At 33.1% G+C, this 22,401-nt stretch overlaps 1 protein-coding gene and 1 pseudogene across 2 annotated transcripts in view; both read left to right on the forward strand.

Moving 5' to 3' along the window:
- FCHSD2 (FCH and double SH3 domains 2) overlaps positions 1-22,401 on the forward strand; it is a 208,892-nt gene that overhangs the window by 45,412 nt on the left and 141,079 nt on the right. The gene's annotated exons all lie outside the window — the stretch shown is intronic.
- On the forward strand, positions 17,463-17,583 carry LOC118603138 (annotated as a pseudogene).

The raw sequence follows: 22,401 nt of genomic DNA on the forward strand, positions 1-22,401 counted from the left end.
TCTTTCTTGTATTGGATTCATTGATTGTTGGGTTCTCCTTTTCTTCTTAATTAATTTAATCCTTTATTTTAATAATTTTTTGAAATATTTTATGCAGTAATGTCCTAAGGTTTTATATTTATATGTACATATATTATTTCACTATAATCTAATAAAGTTTTGGGAAGAACAGGCTTTGAGCACACAGAATACTTTAAGTCCCTGATATAACTTTAGAGAGCTACACAGTTTCCTTCATATGGATATAACAAAAGTGAAGGGTATTTTTTGTAGGAGACTATGGAAATAAAATGGAAAAAAATCGTTTGTCCTCTGGTAGCAATTGCCTTTATGAATTAATTAATGTTCTGTAATATAATCTTATAATATTTTCTATGTATATGTATGCACTTTAAATATATCGAGTGGATTTATTTAAAATTTATAAAGGTATCATTTATTCAGTGTATCAGTATTTTATGAACAACTTTCAATATTATTATTGAAATAACTGCATATTATAATTTGGGATAATTATATTTAATTTTATTTGTTATACCATTTAATATTTTGTTCAGTTTTTAGGTTATTTCTAGTTTTACTTTTTCCATAAATAATTTCTTAAATGTAAAAGCCAATACATTCTTAACTCTCACATTTATATACATTTTAAAATCAACTGGGGTTTTCCTTTAGTGGGTGTGCTAGTTGTTAAATTGAAAATACGTGAAATATCTCTGTTACCAGCTGTCTAATAATGTTTTGGAATGACACTATTCTAAGCTTTTTGGGGGGGAGGTTCCGTAGGTTTGGCTATTATTTGTCGTTGGTGCATCATCTAAATCGTCAAGACTACTTAAATATCTCAAAAAGAAATGGGATCACAATTTATATGAGCGACTGCTTTGAACTTTTTATTTCTTCTATCAGTTTTATCAGTTTTCAAATGGTATTTAAAAATATGGTGGTTGTATTTTGGTACCTTTTTAATATTTTTGTCTTGTGGTTGGTTTATCTCTGTCATAGGTTCAATCTTATGAATGTTGATGTTTCCTTAGTTAGACCATACAATAAATGGGAATCTATGCTCTGGAAAGATCTACTACATTTATTATTATTATTTTTTAAATAAACTGCTGTTTTAAAATTAGATGTTTATTTTAATATATACAAGTTTTCATGTGTTGAGAATATTTAGCGAGCGGTCTTCTAGGACTGGATATAGTAGTGCCCAAAAAAGAAAGAAAGAAAAAAGTCCTAGCACCAATGGAGCTTATATTCTGTGGTTGTGCGTCATCTTCCAATTAAATAAATTAACTTCTTTCTCTTCAGAGCCACTGATATGGTACTATAGTCAATTGGAAAAAATGACCTTTATAGTATTATTACTAGTGGTATACGTTGTTATTCTCTTTACAAAGGTTTGATTGGCCAAAAAGACTGAGGAGTATTTGTGAGATTTAGAGAGCATACAGATAAGCTCTCTGAATAGAAAAATATTACAAAGGAAAAGAATTCAAGTGGGATTGATCATGTGAGAGCAATTCCAAAAAAATAGTACCTCAAGTACATGCAGAGTAAATTTGTTAAACATATTTAGGGGAATGTTAGAAGAAGGAAATTAAATAATATTACATAATCTTATTAACACTCAACAGGGTTTGAGCCCTGAACTTCAAGTGGCTTAGTGCTTTCAGTTTCTTACAAGGATATTAATGTTTATTTTTAAGCATAGTTTGTGAAATTTACTTTGTAATTCTCCAGAAATAACAGATGTGTTGCGTATCTATTTATACAAGCATAACAAATGAATCTCTGAAAGCACAGAAGCCGTATGAGTCACTAAACAACATTAAATATTAGGGTGAAATCAAGGTGTTGGTAAAATCATTTGCAATACTCAAACTGAAGTTTCTAAAGGCAAGTTCTGTGTATTAATATACTTCCTGTAGTCTTTGGCAGAATGCTGCTAGTGAAGGAAGGATACAAAAAGTTACTGTGGCGGGAGAGAAAGAGCAGGAAAAGATTGTGGACTTTAAGGGCGGCTCCTTGCCTGAGGACAAACACAGAGCAAATGTGGACACCCTGTCAAATACCCTGTGGTAATCACACTGTTGCATTTAAGTTTTTGCTATTTTTATATTTTTAAGAAATAAATTTATGACAAGTTGGGTGTACTACCCAAGAAGTTAGTGTTATGTGCATGTGGTGGGAGTCTTCTTTGGTAAATTTCATCAGCATAGAAGTTTAAAATGTAACTTAATTTAGCTATGTGCAGTTAGCTTTCTGGCTATTGCTATTAAAAAAGCATTGGTAAAATTATTTGACATGGCGGACTATATACTTGGAGCTCTCTGTTCTGCCAGTCTCATCCTGTAGAACAACAAGAGAACTATCTTGATAGAAAGTTGAGGGTTATTTTCTATGTTCATATTGATACTTATTTTTAAAAATTATTTTATTTTTGAGGGCCCCAGTAATGGTGAGAAATACATTTGAGGAAAAGACTAGACTAATTTTTTTTTCTCAAAATACTCAATACAGTTTTGTTTTTAAAGTTTTAAAATCTATATTAAAAGGAGAAATTCTGGATATGAGAAAATGTTTGCATTCCTTGGCACATAAATTTGCTAGTAAGTTTTGTCTTTTTGTGGCTACTCTATGGCACACATCTTAAACAAGTGAGTGGAAATTATTCCTTTACTACTATTCTTTTCCTCCCCAAATCCATCATTTATATTAGTGAAGTTAGTGTTAGGCCTGGATAAAACAGGGATTACAGAGAGGGAGAGAATTCAAACCAGAGCTGTAGCTTTGAACCTTTCCATGTGTTACTGTGTCTTTTCCTCCCCTCCTTTTACACAGGGCATACTGGTCTGGACATGTCTTCACTCATTTGTTCTTTGCCTGTTCCTGCTAGTTGAGTTTGGGTCTCTTGCTCCAACCATTGATCAAAAACCATGATTTAAAAAAAAAAAATACTTCCCCTGTCTCAACCTGCCTATATAAGTTTCAGTTTATGTTGTGCACTCTTCACATTCTCTGTTCTATGGGTTAAACAACATAGTACAGAGAATAAATTGCTTTGTATCAGGCACTGTTCTAAGTACTTTACAGGCATTCTCACTTACGTTTTTCCAATAACTCTTTGGAAAAATAACTATTATTCTCATTTTACAGATGTGCAAGTAAAGTAACTTCTCAGCGTCTTCTGTCTTCTGCTCCTTCCTTCCTTTTCCTTAAAATCTAGTTCTGGGCATGTTTTGAAAGAGACATTGGCAAACTGAAATGCATTCAGAAGATGACCACAGATGGTACTGAGTCTGGAAATCAGACTATTTGGGGAAATGGTTGTAAAGGGCTGCAAATTTTCAACAGTTTACATTATGGAGAGAGAGAGGTGGAGGGGAGAGTGGGGAGGGGAGAGGTGTGTGTGTGTGTGTGTGTGTGTGTGTGTGTGTGTGTGTGTGTGTAAAATCTGACTAATTTTTTGTAACTCTGAAGTGCAGAACTAGGAACAAGGAGTAGAGAGATCAGGATGACAAAAGATGTTTTCTAGTTAGACCAAATCCAGAATGGAAGGAACTGTTGTCTTCCAGAATTGTTAAAGTAAAATAATTGGTAGATCTTTGTGTAATACATTTTTCTCCTCAAAATTTTTCTTTAATATTTCTTGCTGCTTATAATATTACATGACAAAACATCTGGAAAGGCTTTCCTTGTCTGAAGTGTGCCAATTGCAACTTCTGATTTAATCGTTCTAGGTTTTATTTCTGAATCAAACTGAATTCTGAGTTTTGAGACCAAATTATTTTCGTTCTCCACAGAACTGCTTTCACTGAGGTAATGAGAGTCACTGTTCACTTAGTAATATGTTCAATTTTTAATCTTTTAACAATCCACCATCATTTATCAAGCATCTGCTTCATCACTGGCATGATGCTAGGTGCTGAGGGTGTGAAGAGGTTGAGTGTGTGTGTGTGTGTGTGTGTGTGTGTGTGTGTGTGTTCAGGAGGTTGGTCTGTTAACTGGTTAGTGCTGGAATGTTATCAAGTACTAAAAGGGAGTAATGTGAGATGAAGCTGAGGAACAGATAGGAACTATGTCATATAAGAGCCTTATAGGAAATAGCCCGATGAAATAGACTGCATTTATTGTGGAGATATTATTGTGGGTATCGCCTATTACATCATTAACAGACCATTTGTTATATGGAAGCTATGAACATCTTTGTTTACCCTATGCTTTCTGCTTTGAACAATGCAGTTCTTATCACTAATAACTTTTTCTTTTTGCTTTGACTGCCTAGAAATTCAGTCTGAGAAACTGTAGCCTATGTATCTATATTCTAACTTTTTACCTGGCCTTGGTCTATTATTATGTTTAATTTTCTCTGATTCTTCTTTTTGTACACATGTGTATAAGAAATATGTTATTGTATCACACATGATCCGATAAGTCATTTTAGATTCTTTGTAGAATGAAACTGTCCACCAATAAATATCTAAGGCTGTAAAGCAAATCAGAAGTTTATTAGGGGTCTTAAAGGATTTGAATCTTGGAGACACAGATTCAGGGAAAAACCTGAAATATACTCTGGGGAAGACAGAGAGCAAGAGCTTATCAAGGCAAAAATCATAAGTAGTAACAAAAGAAACTTGTCTGATTGACTCTTGAACATGCTGTGATGACTGCTTCAAAAAAAGGTTGGTAAGGTCCAGGTGGTGGTACTCTAGAGTAAGCAAGTCCCAGGATGTGCTTCTATGGCAAGCGTGAAAGTACAAGAGTTAAAACTTCATTTGAGTTCTCTGTGCAAATGAAGGATATTAGTGGGTGAAGTGGATTGGTTCCTTTCAAGATGAAATATGCAGATGGTCTGATTGTTTCGGCGAGGAGGAAGTAGAGTTCAAGATGTTCAAAGGTGGAATAAGCATAGGGCAAACCTCTTTGTGATCTAAAAGCTTCATTTCAGTTCCCTTGACTTAAATGGCTATATCATGGCAATTACCATTCAGAAAACTAAGGTAATAAACTGTACTTTTTGCTGATTAGTGCAGCATAGACTTATAAAGAATATAATTGCATTGGAGTATCTGAATCTTCCAAAGTATGAGCAATTTACCATTTATGAATCTAGATGTTTTATTTACTTGTTGGAAACTCAGAGACATTTGTTAATCTGAACCTCTTGTCTTCAATTCTGGAAAAAATTTCACTCATTATTTCTGCAAATATTGCTTCTTCAATATTTTTTCTACCAATTTATTCTAAAACTTCTTATCATAAACTGGATCCTTTCAGTCTGTCTCCCATGTCTCTTAGTTGCTCGTTTACCTTTTTTATTCTTTGTTCTGTGTGCTGCATTCTAGATAAATTATCCAGTTTGAACTTCCAATTCACCAGTTCTGTGTTCAACTGTGTCTATTTGAGGATTTTATCCTATCTGTTGCTCTCTAGTGACCATATTTTTTATTTCTAGGATTTTTTAAAGATATATATATTTATCATATAATATTATATATGTGTGTGTGTCACCAGTTTTTGTTTCAGTTCTGAGTGCTTTCATAATTTCTTATTCTTTTAGAAGTAGAAATTATTTTTAAGTTTATCTCTTTGGGTGCTTATTTTGAAGTCTTTGTAAGGCTGTTCTATATAATTAATTTCATCTCAAGCAAATTTGTGTTCCAGTTATTGATCTTGTTAATAGGGTAAAAAGTGATGAAGCTTTAAACCAAAATTACATAAAGAAATCTAATGATTTAGTTCTGCTTGTGTGTTTTCATGACAGCTTATTTTTAAAGAGGAAATTATTTCTTCATTTATCTCTTTGGATGCCTCAAATACACTTAAGTTGAAGTTCTCATAAGACTTTTAAATGATTTTATTTGAAGTAATTTTGTGTTCAACGGTTGGAATATTGGTTTAAAGTCCCATTTGAGAAGAAATTGTTGATATTACTCTTTCTTTTTGTGCTCATTGTTCTCTGTCTAGTTGTTTTATACTTGTCTTCTTTCAGCTCTTAAGTCTCCAGTCTAGAGCCAGGTCTTATAATGATGGTTCACAGCCCTTGAACATAGTGATATTGAGGATATGGCAGAATTAGCCACCGAACTAGTGGAGAAAATGTGGTTGTTTTTGATTAAATTCAAGGCTGTGTCTTTTTTTGTTGTTGTTGTTGGCTTCTGTTTGTCAGCAGTTCTGTGTAACCTCTTGTCCTGGCAGCTGTTCATAGCATTTTTTCAGGCTCTCTTTGTGAGCACAGGAATCCCACACTAGCCTCTGGTTTCAAGCTATGAACCTGGCTCCTGATCCCTGTCCCACTTAGTGCCCTTTAAATTGACTTGACTTTATATAGGAACCAAACTATCCATTGCCTTTTTATTTTATTGTGGTAAAATACACATAATAAAATTTACCATTTTAAATCATTTTTAAATACATAGTTCAGTCGTTTTAAATACATTCACATTGTTGTGCAGCTATCACCACCATTCACCCTTATAATTCTTTTTATCTTATAAAACTGAAATTCTACACCCATTTATACAAGTTTCCCATTCTCCCTTCCTCCTGCCCCTGATAACCATCATTGTACTTACTGTCTTTATCATTTTGACTATTTGATGTACCTCATATAAATGGATTCATACAATATTTGTCTCTCTGTGACTGGCTTATTTCACTAAGCATAATGTTTTCAAATTTCATCCACATTGTAACATATGAAGAATTTCCTTTTTAAGGCTGAATAATATTTCATTGTACATATGTATCACATTTTGCTTATCCATTTATCCATCGATGGGCATTTAGGTTGTTTCTATGTTTTAGCCATTATGAATAATGCTGCTGTGAACATTGGTGTACAAAAACACTGTTTGAGAGCCTACTTCCAATTTTTTTGAGAACCTGTAAGTGGAACTACTGGATCATGTGGTAATTTTTTGAGGTACTGCCATACTGTTTTCCACAGTGGCTGTACCATTTTACATTTCTACTGAACAGTATACAAGGGTTCCAATTTCTCCATATCCTTGCCGACATGTGTTGTTTTCTGTTTTTCTGATAGAAGCCATCCTAATAGGTGTGAGGTGGTATCTCGTTGTAGTTTTGATTTGCATTTCCCTAATTATTAGTGATGTTGACCATCTCTTCATGTATTTTTAGACATTCATATATCTTCTTTGGAGAAATGTCTATTCAAGGTCTTTGCCCATTTTTTAATCATTTTGTTTTGTTGTCATTGAGTTTTAGGAGTTCTCTAAGTAGTCTGGATATTAATTGTTTAACATATATGTGATTCGTAAATAATTTTCTCCAATTCTGTTAGTTACCTTTTTACTTTGTTGATTGTGTATTTTGATGCATAAATGTAAAAAATTTTATCACATCTATTTTTTCTTTTGATACCTATTCCTTTGATGTCATAGTGAAGAAATCATTGCCAAATCAAGGACGTGAAGCTTTTGTCCTATGTTTTTATCTAAGAGCTTTATTGTTTTTGTTTTTACATTTAGGTCTTCGATCCATTTTTGAGTTAATATTTTTGTATAGAGTGTTAGTTAAGGGTCCAACTTTATTGTTTTGCATGCGGATACCCAGGTTTCCTTTGTTGAAAAGACTGTCCTTTCTTCATTGAATGGTTTTGGCACCCTTGTCAAAAATAACTTTATCATATGTGTAAGGGTTTATATCTGTGCTCTCTGTTCTAATTAGTTGGTTTATATGTCTATCTTTATGTTAATACCACATTGTTTTGATCATTGTAACTTTGTAGTAAGTTTTGAAATCAGGAAGTATGAGTTATCCAGTTTTCTTTTTATTCAAGATTGGTTTGTCTATTCAGGGTACCTTGAGATTTCCTTGAATTTTAGGGTTTTTTTTTTTTATTTTTGCAAAAAACATAATTGGGATTTTGAAACTGTATATCACTTTGGGTAGTATTGGCATTTTAACAATATTAAGTTTTTCAATTCATGAATATTGTATTTCCATTTATGTCTTTGATTTCAGCAATATTTCAGTTTCATGGTACAAGTCTTTCACTTCTTTGATCAAATTAATTACTAAGTGTTTATTCTTTTTGATATTTTAAATGCAATTATTTTTATAATTTTCAGATTGTCCATTGTTAATTTTACAAATGCGTCTGATTTTTTTGTATGTTGACTTTGTATTCTATTACTTTGCTGAATTCATTTATTCTGATAGTACTTTTCTGGAATCTTTAGGTGTTTTTGTTGTTGTTTTTTACATTTAAAATCATATAGTCTACAAACAGATAATTTTACTTCTTTTCTAACTTGGATGTCTTTTATTTCTTTTTAGTACTCTGGCTAGAACTTCTAGTACTTTATTGAATAGAAATGGTAAAAGCAGGCTTCCTTGCTTTGTTTCTGATTTTAGAGGAAAAGCTTTTAGTCTTTCATCATCAAGTATGATGTACACTTTAGGTTTTCCATATATGGCTTTTATTATGTGGACATACATTATTCATTCTATTTGTTGGATTTTTTTTTTTTTCATTATGAAAGGTTGTTGGATTTTGTCATGCTTTTACTGTAACAGGTGAGGTGATCACATGTTTTTTTCCCTTTAGTTTGTGTTGATGTGGAGTGTTAAGTTGATCAATTTTCATATGTTGAACCATTTGTGCAGTCCAGGTCCTCACTTGGTCATGATATATAATCTTTGTAATGGCTAGTATTTTGTTGAAAATTTTGCATCGGTGTTCATAAGAGATATTGGTTTGTAGTTTTCTTTCTTGAAGTGTCTTTGTCTGGCTTTGGTATCAGGGTAATGCTGGCTTCATAGAGTTAGGAAGTATTCCCTCCCTTAAGTTTTTTGGAAAAGTTCAAGGATTGATATTAGTTCTTTATTTTTAATTTTTTATTTTTTTTAGTGTTTTAAAAATATTTTATTACAGTTAGAAAAAGAAAACATTTTAGACCTTTAAATATAGTTAATAAAGCATCTAAGAGATGAGGGTTCATAGACGATAGCCTAGCCTGTGTTTCTCTAAAGTTAATTCTGAAACTTCAGGAATAAAATTTGGGGTAAAATTATCTACCAGTGCAGACCAGTTATTCAACTACAGTGTCATGAACAGTGCTATTCTCTGGACAAAAAGGAAGTTCCAGTTCTCCTTCTGAAGACAACACAATACAGCTCCTTTCTCAGGAGAAAGGAAGAAGGGCCTCTGCTTTTTCTTGGTGGGTTTCCGGCTGCTGCTGTTTAACCCATTCATGTTGCTGTTTCCCAGCTCACTTTTTCATCATAACAAAGGACTGATGATGCATCTCACTTAGCAGGCTGTTGTGAACACCCACTGAAGTAAACCTCATAAGTGCTAGAACAGAGCCTGACACATAATAAGTGTTCAGTAAATGCAAGCCCGACTTGTCAATGTTATTTAATCTAGAGTAAAGCTTCTGAAACAGGAGTTACCAAGTCCTTCAAAGTAGTAATGATGGTCTCACATAGTAATTTCTTTTTTCTTTTTTCTTTTTTTTTTACTTTAGAATAATGTTTTATATAGCAGGTTGTTATAGCTAATTAATCACTTTTACACCTTAAAATGAACACCAAATTAATGACATTCTGTATTCTTAAACAAAATGTTATTAGCACAACATTATTTTCTGTTTAAAGACCTTACTGGAGTACAGATATGTTTGCTTACCATATCTGTAATTCCAGATGTCACTGTAGTAGGAGAGCTATTAACATTCAGTGAACGTTTAAAGAAATACTTGTACCGAAACATAATATTAGGTAGGTAATTAAGTTATTAGTTTGATTACTTTTAATCTGGTTCATCAACCTTCTACCTCAGCACATATTATAATTTGCATTCTTGTGGTAAACTTTAAGTAAAATGACCAAAAGCTTAATATATTTCTCAACCACAGTAGTGGTTCTTTAAATTTTTAGTAGAATTCACCAGCGACACCATCAGGTCCAGGGCTTTTCTTGGTTAGGTGATTTTTAATTACAATTCAGTATCCTTACTAATTATAGATCTATTTACATTTTCTATTTCTCTGTCATTTATTCTTGGTAGGTTTTGTGTTTCTAGAAATTTGACCATTTGTTTAGGTTATCAAATTTGTTGGCATACAGTTGTTCATTTCACTCTCTTATTAATTCATTTTATTTCTGTAGAATCGGTAATAATGTCCCCACTTTAATTTCTCATTTTGGTTATAAGAGTCTCCTCTCTTATTCTCTTAGCCCATCTAGCTTAAATTTTGTCAACTTTTTAAAATCTTTTTAAAGAACCAACTTCTGGTTTCATTGGTTTTCTCTATTGTTTTTCTCTTCTGTTTCATGTAACTCTAATCCACATTTTCTTCCTTCTGCTTGCTTTAGGTTTAGTTTGTTTTCCTTTTTCTAATTCCTTACGTTAAAGTTAGATTGAAATCTCTCTTGTTTTTAATAGTAATCATTTATAGCTATAAAGTTTCCACTTAATATTACTTTTACTGTGCCCCATAATTTTTCATTTTATTCATCTGTAATTATTTTCTAATTTCCTTTGTGATTTCTTCTTTAACTCATTTTTTGTAAAAGTGCATCATTTAATTTATGCAATTTGTTCATTTTCCTGTTTTCCATTTTTACTGATTTCTATCTTCTTCCCATTGTGGTCAGAGAAGATACTTTGTATGGTATCTATCTTTTTAAATCTGTTGAGACTTAATATGTGGCCTAACATATGGTTTATCTTGGAAAATGTCTCAACTGCACTTGAGAAGAATATGTGTTCTTTTGTTGGGTAGTGTGTTCCATACATGTCTGTTAGATCTCATTAGTTTTTTATATTAAGACTTCTGTGTCTTTACTTATCTTCTATCTGGTTGTTCTGTCCATTATTGTGAGTGGGAATTGATCTTTACTTGTCGATTATAGCTATTCTGACAGGTGTCTCATTGTGGTTTCGATTTGTATTTCCCTAATAGCTAGCGATGTCGAGCATCTTTTCATTTATTTATTGGCCATTTGTATGCCTTCTAGGGAGAAGTGTCTGTTCAGGTCCTCTGCCTATTTTTTGATGGTATCATTTGTTTTTCTGTTGTTATTGAGTTATATGAGTTCTTTGTAAATTTTGGACATTAGGCCCTTATCGGAGGCGTTGTTTGCAAATGTATTTTCCCATTTGGATGGTTTGTCTCTTTACCTTGTTGATGGTTTCTTTTGCTGTGCAGAAACTTTTTAGTTTGATGTAGTCCCATTCATTTATTTTTGCTTTTACTTTCCTTGCCTTTGAAGTCAAATTTATAAAATCCTCTTTAAGTCCAAGGTCCTTGAGTTCAGTTCTTATGTTTTCTTCTATGCATTTTATTGTTTCAGGTCTTATATTCATGTCCTTAATCCATGTTGAGTTAATTTTGGTGTGTGGTGATAGACAGCAGTTAGTTTCATTCTTTTGGAGGCAGTTTTCCAATTTTCCCAGCACCATTTATTGAAGAGGCTTTCCTTTCTCTACTGCATGTTTTTGACTTTTTCGTCGAAACTTATTTGCCCATATAAATATGGGTTTACTTCTGGACTCTCGATTCTGTTCCACTAGTCCATGTGTCTCTTTTGCTCTTGTACCATGCCGTTTTGATTGCTGTCACTTTGTAGTATAATTTAAAGTCAGGCAGAGTGATGCTTCCATCCTTGTTCTTTTTTCTCAGGATGGCTTTGGCAATTCAGGGTTTTTTCTGCTTCCATACAAATCTGATGTTTTTTGTTCTATTTCTTTAAAAAATGCCAGTGAGGTTTTGATGGGGATTACATTAAATCTGTATAATGCTTAGGTAATAAGGTCATTTTAACTATGTTGATTCTTCCAATCCAAGAATGTGGAATATCTTTCCATTTCTTTGTATCTTCCATTTTTTTTAATAGGGTCTTATAGTTTTTATTATATATGTCCTTCACATGTTTTGTTAGATTTATTCCTAGGTATTTTATTCTTTTTGTTGCAATTGCAAAAGAAATTACTTTTTCCACTTTTTTTCTGACATTTCATTATTAGAGTGTAGGAACGCTATGGATTTTTGAACACTGATTTTGTATCCAGACACTTGACAGTATTTGCTTATCGTTTCTAGTAGTTAGTGTTCTTGTGGAGTCTTTAGGGTTTTCTATATAGAGAATCATGTCATCTGCGAATAGTGACAGTTTGACTTCTTTGTTTCCTATTTGGATGCCTTTTATATCTTTCTCTTACCTAATTGCACTCGCTAGGACCTCCAATGTTATATTGAATAACAGAGGTGATAGTGGACAGCCTTGCCTTGTTCCTGATCTTAGAGGGAAGGTTTTGAGTTTTTCACCATTAAGTGTAACGTTGGCTGAGGGTTTGTCTTAGATGGCATTTATTATGTTAAGGTATTTCCTTCTATACTGATTTTGTTCAGTGTTTTGATCATAAATGGATGCTGTATCTTGTCGAAGGCTTTTTCTGCATCTATTAATATGATCATGTGATTCTTATTTTTTAATTTGTTTTGTGGTGTATCACAATAATCAATTTGCATATTTTGAACCATCCCTGTGCCTCTGGGATAAAGGCACTTGATCATGTTGTATAATCTTTTTAATATGTTTCCGTATTTGGTTTGCTAGTGTTTTATTTAGGATTGTTGCATCTGTGTTCATGGGAGATATTGGCCTGTAGTTTTCTTTTTTGTTTGTTATCTTTACCAGGTTTTGGTATCAAGTTAATATTGGCTTCAGTGAGTTGAGAAGTATTGCCTCCTCTTTGATTTTTTGGAAGAGTTTGAGGAGAATAGATATTAAATCTTTTTTAAATGTTTGGTAGAATTCACTGGTAAAGCCATCTGGTCCTGGTCTTTTACTTTTTGGTAGGATTTTGATGATTATTTCAATTTGCATACTGCTGATTGGTCTATTTAGACTTTCCAGTTATTCTTGATTCAGTCTAGGAAGGTTGTCTTTTTCTAAGTACTGGTCAGTTTCTTCGAGGTTATTAAATTTGGCATTGTATACTTTTTCATAGTATTGTATGATACTTTGTATTTCTGCGGTGTCTATCGTAATTTCCCCTCTTTTATCTCTGATTTTGTTTGTGTTCTTTCTCTTTTTTCTTTAGTGAGTCTAGCCAGGGTTTGTCAATTTCATTAACCTTCTCAAAGAACCAGCTCTTTGTTGCATTTAATTTTTCTATTGTTTTTGTTTTGTTTTGTTTTCAATTTCATTTATTTCTGCCCTAATTTTGATTATTTCTTTTTTTCTGCTGACTTTAGGCTTCATTTGTTCTTTTTCTAGTTTTTAAAGATGAAGCATTAGGTTGTTCATTTGGGCTTGTTCTTATTTTTGAAGATTGGCCTGTAATATGAACTTTCCTCTTAGGACTGTTTTTGCCGTGTCCCAAAAGTTTTGATAAGTTTTACTGTCATTATCAGTTGTTTCTTTTTATTTCTTCTCTGACCTAGTTATTCCTCAGTAGCATGTTGTTGAATCTCCATGTAATTGTGGTTCTTCCTGCTTTCCTTTTGCAGTTGATTTCTAGTTTCAAAACATTATGATCAGAGAATATGGTTGGTATGATTTCAACCTCTTATATTTGTTGAGGCCTTCTCTGTGTTCCAGTATGTGGTTGATTCTTGAGAATGTTCCATGTGCTCTAGAGAAGAATGTATAAGCAGCTGTTTTGGGATGGAAGGCTCTGTAAATGTCAATTATGTCCAGTTGGTCTAATGTGTTATTTTAGAGTGATGTTTCCTTATTGATTTTCTGTTTGAATGATCTGTCCATAGCTGACAGCGAGGTGTTTCGGTCCCCCACTATGATAGTGTTTTGTTCTGTTTCTCTCTTTAGTTCTGTTAGTAATCGCTTTACATATTTCAGGGCTCCCTGATTGGGAGCATAAGTGTTATGTCTTCTTGGTGCATAGTGCCCTTTATCATTACGAAGTGTCCCTCAGTATCTTTCTTTACCTTTTTTGGTTTGAAGTCTATTTCGTCTGATATTAATACCACGACTCCTGCTTTTCTCTGAATGCCATTTGCTTGAAATATCATTTTCCACCCTTTCTCTTTGAGTCTGTATTTGTCTTTGGAACTGAGATGGGTCTCTTGGAGGCAGCATATGGTTGGGTTTTGTTTTTTGATTGATTCTGCAACTCTGTTCCTTTTTATTGGCAAGTTCAGTCCATTAATATTAGGGCTTATTCCTTAGATTTGGGATATTCTCAACCACTATTTGTCTGAAAATGCTTTCTAGTCCCTGCTTCTTTTCCTGTCCCATTATTCTTATGTTTCCTCTCCTGATGGTATCAGCTAGTTCTCGAATTTCTTTTTTACTATTTTTTCATTCTTCAGTTTCTTTCTTCTTCCTTCTGATTTATTTCTAGATTTCAGTTTTCGTTATCACTTATCCTTTCCTCCTTTTGGTCGACTCTATTTCTCAACCTTGCTATTTCATTTTTTAACTCTTGAAGTGTGTATGTGTGTTTTTTAATCTCCAGAAGGTCTATTCAAGTTTTTTGTGAGTTTCAATCTCCTTGTTCTGCTCATATAGTTGTTTTTTCAGTTCCTGAAATTGTTGATATGACTCATTTCAGAACTCACTGTGTTTTTTCAGAAGTACCATCCAGAATTCTCTGTTATTTAAGCCACATATTTCTATGTTTGTAAACTTATTTTCTGGAGATTTTTCTCTTTCTTTCTGAGATGCCTTGTCACCTTGGTCGTTCATGGTGTTTCTCCTCCTGGGCATTAATGGAAGTGTATTCTGCTTCCCCTTCCTCCCTCTCCCCACCAAGAAAGAAGATTCATTATATAAAGGTCTCTCTAGCTTGTTGCAGAGAAGGCACTTTTCTTTTGGTTTCCAATAGGTAATTTCTAAGCCTCTTGGATCCCTGCTTTATAAAAAGCCTCAATAATGCCTTTTTTTCCTTATAGATGTTTAATCACGCTTGCTACTCTCGGTCTCAGTCCCTGTTAGTTTTAGTGACAGTTTTGATAGCATTTGCTCAGATTCAGCTGAGGCTCTGTGGTGTTTGTTCTTGTAGGTTTTGAGTGGAGGGGCCCTCCGGGATAGAGGATGGGGGCTGTGGCTCAGTTTTGGTTTCGTAGCTGCGGTTGGTAAAAATCAACTGTTGTTTCTCTGCCGTCCCCACTTCTCTGCTTTCTGCCCTGATACCTGGGCCCTATCGTCGGCTGCATAGAGCTCACAACTCTCTCAGGCAGAGCTATTTGGGGAACTCGCTGCACTTTCTCCCTTCCCACCTCCTACAGGGAGCTCTCACTGTGAGAAGCAGCTTCTTTGTTTCTCCAAGTCCCCGCCCAAAACCTGGGGTTCTGACCTGCGGTATCTCTTATGCGTAAATCTCTTGCTCAGATGTGCTGGTGTTCAGTTTGGGTGTGTTTGAGTGTTTTGTTGCGTTTTAGATGTTCCGCTTATTGTTGTTTCAAGGGGAGAGATCTGCGGATGTCTCTCACTCCGTCATGTTTGTGACATCACTCGACTAATTGTAATTTTGAGGTGGTTTTGGGAGGAGTTGAACACAGCATTTACCTATATTGCTGTCTTGATTGGAATCCTACCTGTCTGTAACATTAACTTGTAAAGTCATTACTAATACAGAGTCTTATTGTGTCATGTGCTCTTTGTTTTCTATATGCCTTATAGCTTTCTTGTCCCTTATTTTCTTCATTACTCTTTTGTGTTCAGTTGATGTTTTGTATTAAAATATATAAATTACTTTTTAATTTCATTGTGTTTATATTCTATAGCTATTCTTTGCAGTTCACAAGTAATTACATTTAATATCCTAAAGTTATAAAAATAACTTGAATTAATACCAGCATAACTATAATAACATAGAAAAACTTTGCTCTTTGAAAGCTTCATTCCCACCTCTCTAAGTGTTGATGTCCCAAAATGACATCTTTATACATTGTGTGCTCCCAAACATAAAACTAGTAATTGTTTTAAATGTGTTAGTCTTTTAAATTATGTTGAAAACAAGACTCAAAGGTACAAACCAGTTACAGTAGTATTTGCTTTTACATTAATAATTTATTTTTCTTTAAATATATTACTCTTAAATTATGCGTAAAACAAAAAGTGTAGTTACCAACTATTGTTGCAGTTATACTTTTATAATTGATCACGTGTTTACCTTTATTGAGATCTTTATGTCCCCTTAAGGCTTTGAGTTTGTGTCTAGTGTCCTTTTCTTTCACCCTTCTGGACTCCCATGAGCATTTCTTGCAGGGCAGTTTTAGTATTTACAAACTCGCTGAGCTTTTGTTTACCTGGGAATTTTTTAGTTTCTTCCTCATTTTTGAAGGACAGTTTTGCTGGATATAGGATTTTTGGTTGACAGTATTTTTTTTTTTTTTTTGCTTTTTTAGGGTTTGTTTGTTTGTTTGTTTAGCAATTTGAATATATGTACCCACTGTATTCTGGCTTCCAAAGTTTCTGATGAGAAATTTGTTATCTTAGTGAAGATCACTTATCTATGACAGTTCACTTTTATTATTTTCAAGATTCTCTCTTTAGCTTTGTTTTTTGACAGTTTGATGATAACATATCTCACTCTGAATCTCATTGAATTCATCCCACTTGGAATTCATTAAGTTTCTTAAATATTTATGTCATTTATCAAATTTGGGAGGCTTTTAGGCATTCTTTCTTTGTAATATCTCTCTGCCCCTTTCTTTTTTTTCTAAGACTCCCATAGTGCATATGTTGATTTGCTTCATAGCATCACACAGGTTTTTAGATTCTGTTGGCTTTTCATCAATATTTTTACTTTTTCATCCTCAGACTCAATAATTTCCATTGCCCTATCTTCAAGTTGACTGATATTTTTCCCTGTCCAAATTTGCTGTTGAATTCCTCTGGTGACATTTTCATTTCAATTGTACTTTTCAGCTTTAGAGTTATTTGGGAGGGGGGAATTCTTTTTATGTTTTCGATTTCTTATTTATCAGAGCAATTGTTGTCTAGGTTGGTAGACAGATTCCTGGTACCTCCTATACGTTGACTGAAATGTATTCCTTCATTGCTTCTGAGTAAGAGCACAAAAAGAACACAAACTGAGTAAAAACGTTTCTGTCTTAGGTATTTTTCCACATTCTTGGTATTAGAAAGAATGAAATGAAATGATATAAGATGTCTTTAAATAAATAATGAGTTCTTGGGATATTATGTTTGAATTTGCTGGTGACAGACAATACTTAGAAATATGCAGCTATGAAGATATGGATAGTGCCTCCATTTCATGAATTACTAAATCTGGTACAATTAGACATTTGTTTAAATTCTTTTTTGAAAAGGTGTTATTTTCCTCGAGGTTTAACTTTAAACTAGTGGTTACATTTGCAGCTATTTAACGAATTTATCATAAAAGAAGTACCTTTTTAAGTAACACAGACATAGAGATTAGAGCTAGGTTTCTAGTGGTGTTAGATCATCTTTGGGGTCTATTACACAGAATTTTCAAAAAGAAACTTTTAGTCTGCAGCCGTACTAACCTGAACAAGCTCAATCTCGTCTGATATCTCGGAAGCTAAGCAGGGTCAGGCCTGGTTAGTACTTAGATGGGAGACCACCTAGAAAGACCAGGTACTGTAGACATAAAAAAATAAAATAAAATAAAATAAAATAAAAAATAAGAGATTGTAAGCTGATAAGGTCCTTTCAATCTGTGAGGTCAACCAAGGGTTGCCTCGCCTAAAAAAAGAAATAAAAATCAAAATAAATTTTAAAAAAATAAAAAAACTTTTAGTAAGGATAGTGAGTATACCAAAATAATGTATAGTTTTCTTTGTTTAAATAGGAATACCTGAGATGTATTGATGACTATGTTAAAAAAGGTACTTACTGTTGACTTTAGGGTAGGATTTCTGTGGCTATAACCAAAGTTTTGGTACAAGTGGCTAATTTATTAAAATTTCTCTAATTAATCAAGGATTACTTGAGAGTATGCTAAACCAGTCGTTAGTTCTTTGACTGTGGGTTTTTATTGTCTTGGAAAGCAAATCAATACTACCAGACCTCTCAAATTTCGATAATGTTGAGAGTTAAAAAAGAAAATTTTTAATAAAATTCATCATTGATTAGATTCTCAGTACTATCTTTTATACTAGGATGCGAAAAACTTGAATTTTCATAGACTAAAAGCTAGTTTTGCTTCTCTTATCATGGAAAGAGGAGGAAACACACTGGTTGACCTTCAGCATTCTAAACTTAGTAAAAGGCAAAACTGGAGTGAGGAGTAGGTAGCATGCTTCATTTTTAGGGATGATAATATCTGGCATTTATGTTTCTAATTGGAAATGTGGTGTTGATGGCTTACTGTTACCTGACAATGCTTTGTGTAACCTCCCCTACAACTTTTTAATTTTAGAAGACCTTAGAAATTAATATAAAAAAGAAGAAAATGACTTTATAGTATAAAATATCCTTTTCTATTAATGGGTTTATTTATTTAGTTTTAAAAATTAAATTATATATTTAAGGTGTACAATATGATATTTTGATATACATAGCGAAGTGATTACTACAGTCAAGCTAATTAACATATCGATCTACTCAAATAGTTACCTTTTGGGAGGTGGGGGGTGGGGAGAGCACCTAAAATCTACTCCCTGAGTAACTTTTCCATATATAATACAGTGTCATTAACTAGAATCATCATGCTGTACATTAGGTATTTGGACTTATTCATCCTGCATAACCACAACTTTGTACCCCTTGACCAACACCTTTCCATTTCCCCTACCTTCTCACTCCTGGTAAATAAGGTTCTGCTTTCTGCTTCTGTGTATTCCATTTTTTTGGAGTCCACATATAAGTGAGATTAAGCAATATTTTTCGTTCTGCGTCTGGCTTATTTCACTTAGCATAATGTTCCCTTGGTTCATCCATGTCATCATAAATGGCAAAATCTCCTTTTTAAAGGATGAATTATATATATATATATATATATATATATATTTCTATTTATATGTAAGTTTTACACACACACACACACACACACCATACCACAATTTATGCATTCGTTCATTAATGTACCCTTATGTTGTTTCCATCTCATCTTGGCTGTTGTCAATAATGCTACAATGAACATGAGACTGTAGATATCTCTTAAGGTAGTGATATCATTTCCTTTAGGTTACCCAAGAAAGGGTTTACTGGATCACATGGTAGTTTAAAGTTTTTGAGGAACCTGCTATTGTTTTCCATAATGACTATACCAGTTTACACTCCCACCAACAGTTTAGATGTATTTCCTTTTCTTCCTTTTTTTCACCAACCAACACTTCAACCTTGCCAACACTTGTTTTCTTTTATCTTTTTGATAGTAGCCATTCTAAGAGGTGTGAGGTGATACTTCAGTGTGGTTTGGTTTATATTTCCATGACTATTGGTAATGTTGAGCACCTTTTCATATACCTTTTGACTATTTGTATGGAAAAGTGTCTGTTCAGGTCCTTTGCCCATTTTTTAAAAATCAGGTTGTATGATTGTTTTTGCTATTGAGTTGTATGAGTTCCTTATACTTTTGAATATTAACCCCTTATCAGATATGTGGTTTGCAAATATTTTCTATCAATCTACAGGTGGCCTTTGATTTTGTTGATTGTTTCCTTTACTGTATAGAATCTTTTTAGTTTGATGTGATCTCATTTGTTCTTTCTGTTTCCTGAGCTTTTGGTGTCATAGTCAAAAAAATTCTGTCAAGGCCAATGTCAAGGAGCTTTTCCCCTGTGTTTTCTTATAGTTTTACGGTTTCAGGTCTTACTTTTAGGTCTTTAATACCTTTTGAGTTGCTTTTTTTGTAGATAGTGTAATATAAAGGAGTCCACTTTTATTCTTGTGGATATCCAGTTTCCTGAACACCATTTATCGAAGAGCCTGGTCCCCACTGCGTGTTCTTGGCACCTTTATCAAAAATTATTTGACTATATGCGGGTTTATTTCAAGGCTCTCTATTCTTTTCTGTTTGTTTATGTTTCTTTTTTTATGCCAGTGCCATACTATTTTGATTACTGTAGCTTTGTAATGTATTTTGAAATAAGGGAATGTGATGCTTCCAGTTCAAGATTGCTCTGGCTAGTCAGGATCTTTTGTGGTTTCATGCAGATTTTAGAATTTTTTTTTTTTCTGTGAAAAATGCCATTGAAATTTTGAAAAGGATTGCATTGAATCTGTAGATTACTTTGGGTAGTGTGGACATTTTAAAAATATTAATTTTTCCAATCCTCGAATATGGAATATCTTTCCATTAATATGTATCTTCAGTTGCTTTCATCAGTGTTTTATAGCCTGTGCTTTCTTTTATCACTCTCTCTGTGTACTTACAGAGGTCAGTTTCTGCTATTTATTGATTTTCTTTTTTTTAACTCAATTTACTTCTATGTAATCTTGGAAAATAAAAATTATATCCTGTTAAATGTACCAACCTTTCCCAAAAGCTGTTCTATATAATGTTAGTATTTGTTTGCATTTCTTCTTTTTAGCCAGAAGCCAGAATCTAGAACCAAATTGTGTCATTCTATTCCTGTGGGATTGTTGAATAGCTGAAACCAGGAAGTACCAGAAATTTCTCATGGAAGTTTCAGGAACTTAGTTATGTCTAGAGAATAAGAATGATTAGAATATCCATTCTTGTTTATTAATAGATTTAAATAGGCCATTCATAAATCATCAGTGGCTACTTTTTAAGAGAGCCCAGAAAATGGAATGACTACCAGTAAAGAGCAGTGTAATTGGTGGGGCATTATCTATTCTATTTATGATGGTAGGTCTTAGATAAGATAAAATCTGTTATTTATCTTTGTGGAAGGAGATGACATAGTCCTAAGCATGGTGATCTTGTGCTTATGTTTGATTATAGATATTTTGGGGGATTTACAACATTTTAGAATAAATATTGAAACATTGCAGGGATTAAAAGCATAAGTGAGCAGTTTCTCCAATCCCCTATCTAAATAATGTTTATTAACAGTGTAGTTAAAGCTAACACTGAGGACCTAACATGTGGTAGGCACTGTTAGGTAGTGAGCGTATCAGTAAAAAAATTAGGTTATTTCCTTTTTAGATGTAAATATTTTTATATTAGTAATGAAAAGTAACATTTTAATTGGGAAAGATAACTATAAATATGTTATAAAAGAGTTTAAAATGTAGATAAAAATGTTATATATGAGTAAATAATTAGGTTGATAATATACATAGTTTAAGCTTTAGAATTATAAAGGAGGGCATGTATTCTAGGATATTATATAATCTGATAGAGACAAAGTGCAAAATGAAGCATTTTTATACATTCGTATTTATTAAAAGGAAACGTATTGCATTGGATACTTTGTGATGGAATTTAATTGTTAATGTTAAATTACATTCTTAAAAGCAAAAAGGATATGGTTACTATCTTTGATTAAGCCTTAGTTTAATGGAAAAATAGACATATAAACAGATAAAGCTAGTTCACCTGGTTTTGCCTAGGAGAGTCATTATCCATCATTAAATAAATGTATATTTAATGCTTCTCATTAGAGCACTGGTTTATAGTGTTGTCCACGTGAGAGAAGTTTCTGCACTTTAAATCATCAGTTAAGGTAATTCGAATTTGGGATTCATACCTAAAATCACTTTTTTCCTATTAATACGTATGCTATATCATTTACCATTAACAATCAGATAAGTCTCTTTGGTTGTATCTGAGAATCAGTTATTCCCTACTAGGACTGCCTGTCTCTTCGATGCATTCCCTACAACCTGCCAAAGTGAATTTTGGATAAGCCACATAGCCTGTATTTTAAATCAGCCTATCTCAAATATAACTTCAAATTAGATAAAACTCCATCTAACCCTAAGGCGTATGGGAAAAAATAATGAACAGAAATTTTATTCTGTAAGCCAACATTACTCTAGCCTAAGCCATTGCCCTTTCTAATTCTCTAAGTTGGCTTGTCTCATGACTTTTCTGAGAAAGGAGGAGGTAATCTAATGCTTTTTACTTTAAAAGAGGAAACTGTAATACTATCCAGGAAACATTCCATGACAGCATCCACACATCACTTCTCCACCTATAAAGTCCTCGAATACAGTATTATATTTCCCTTTTAATTTATTTCTGGCACTTAGTACAATATCTGGCACATCACAAGTGCTTAAATAACATTTAGTGCATGAAATGAAGAAGGCTCTTTTCATGTCTGCTGTGTTGGAAATTATAATTCAGTGCAGGAATCAATAAAATGTTCTTAAGCTGATAAAATGGTATTGCTAGAAGGAAATCAAAGCATGTCTTTTGACCAATAATTGAGAGCCACAGGTAGCTCGTGTGTTGTAAATTACTCTTCTATATTCTCAGAAATTAATTATTTAATGGAGCTTACGTTTAAATAGTTTGCAAAAACTATATTTCTTGCAGTAGGATTAATC

The sequence above is a fragment of the Rousettus aegyptiacus genome, unplaced genomic scaffold (assembly GCF_014176215.1).
Source record: "Rousettus aegyptiacus isolate mRouAeg1 unplaced genomic scaffold, mRouAeg1.p scaffold_m13_p_5, whole genome shotgun sequence".
In the NCBI taxonomy this organism is placed as follows: Eukaryota; Metazoa; Chordata; class Mammalia; order Chiroptera; family Pteropodidae; genus Rousettus; species Rousettus aegyptiacus.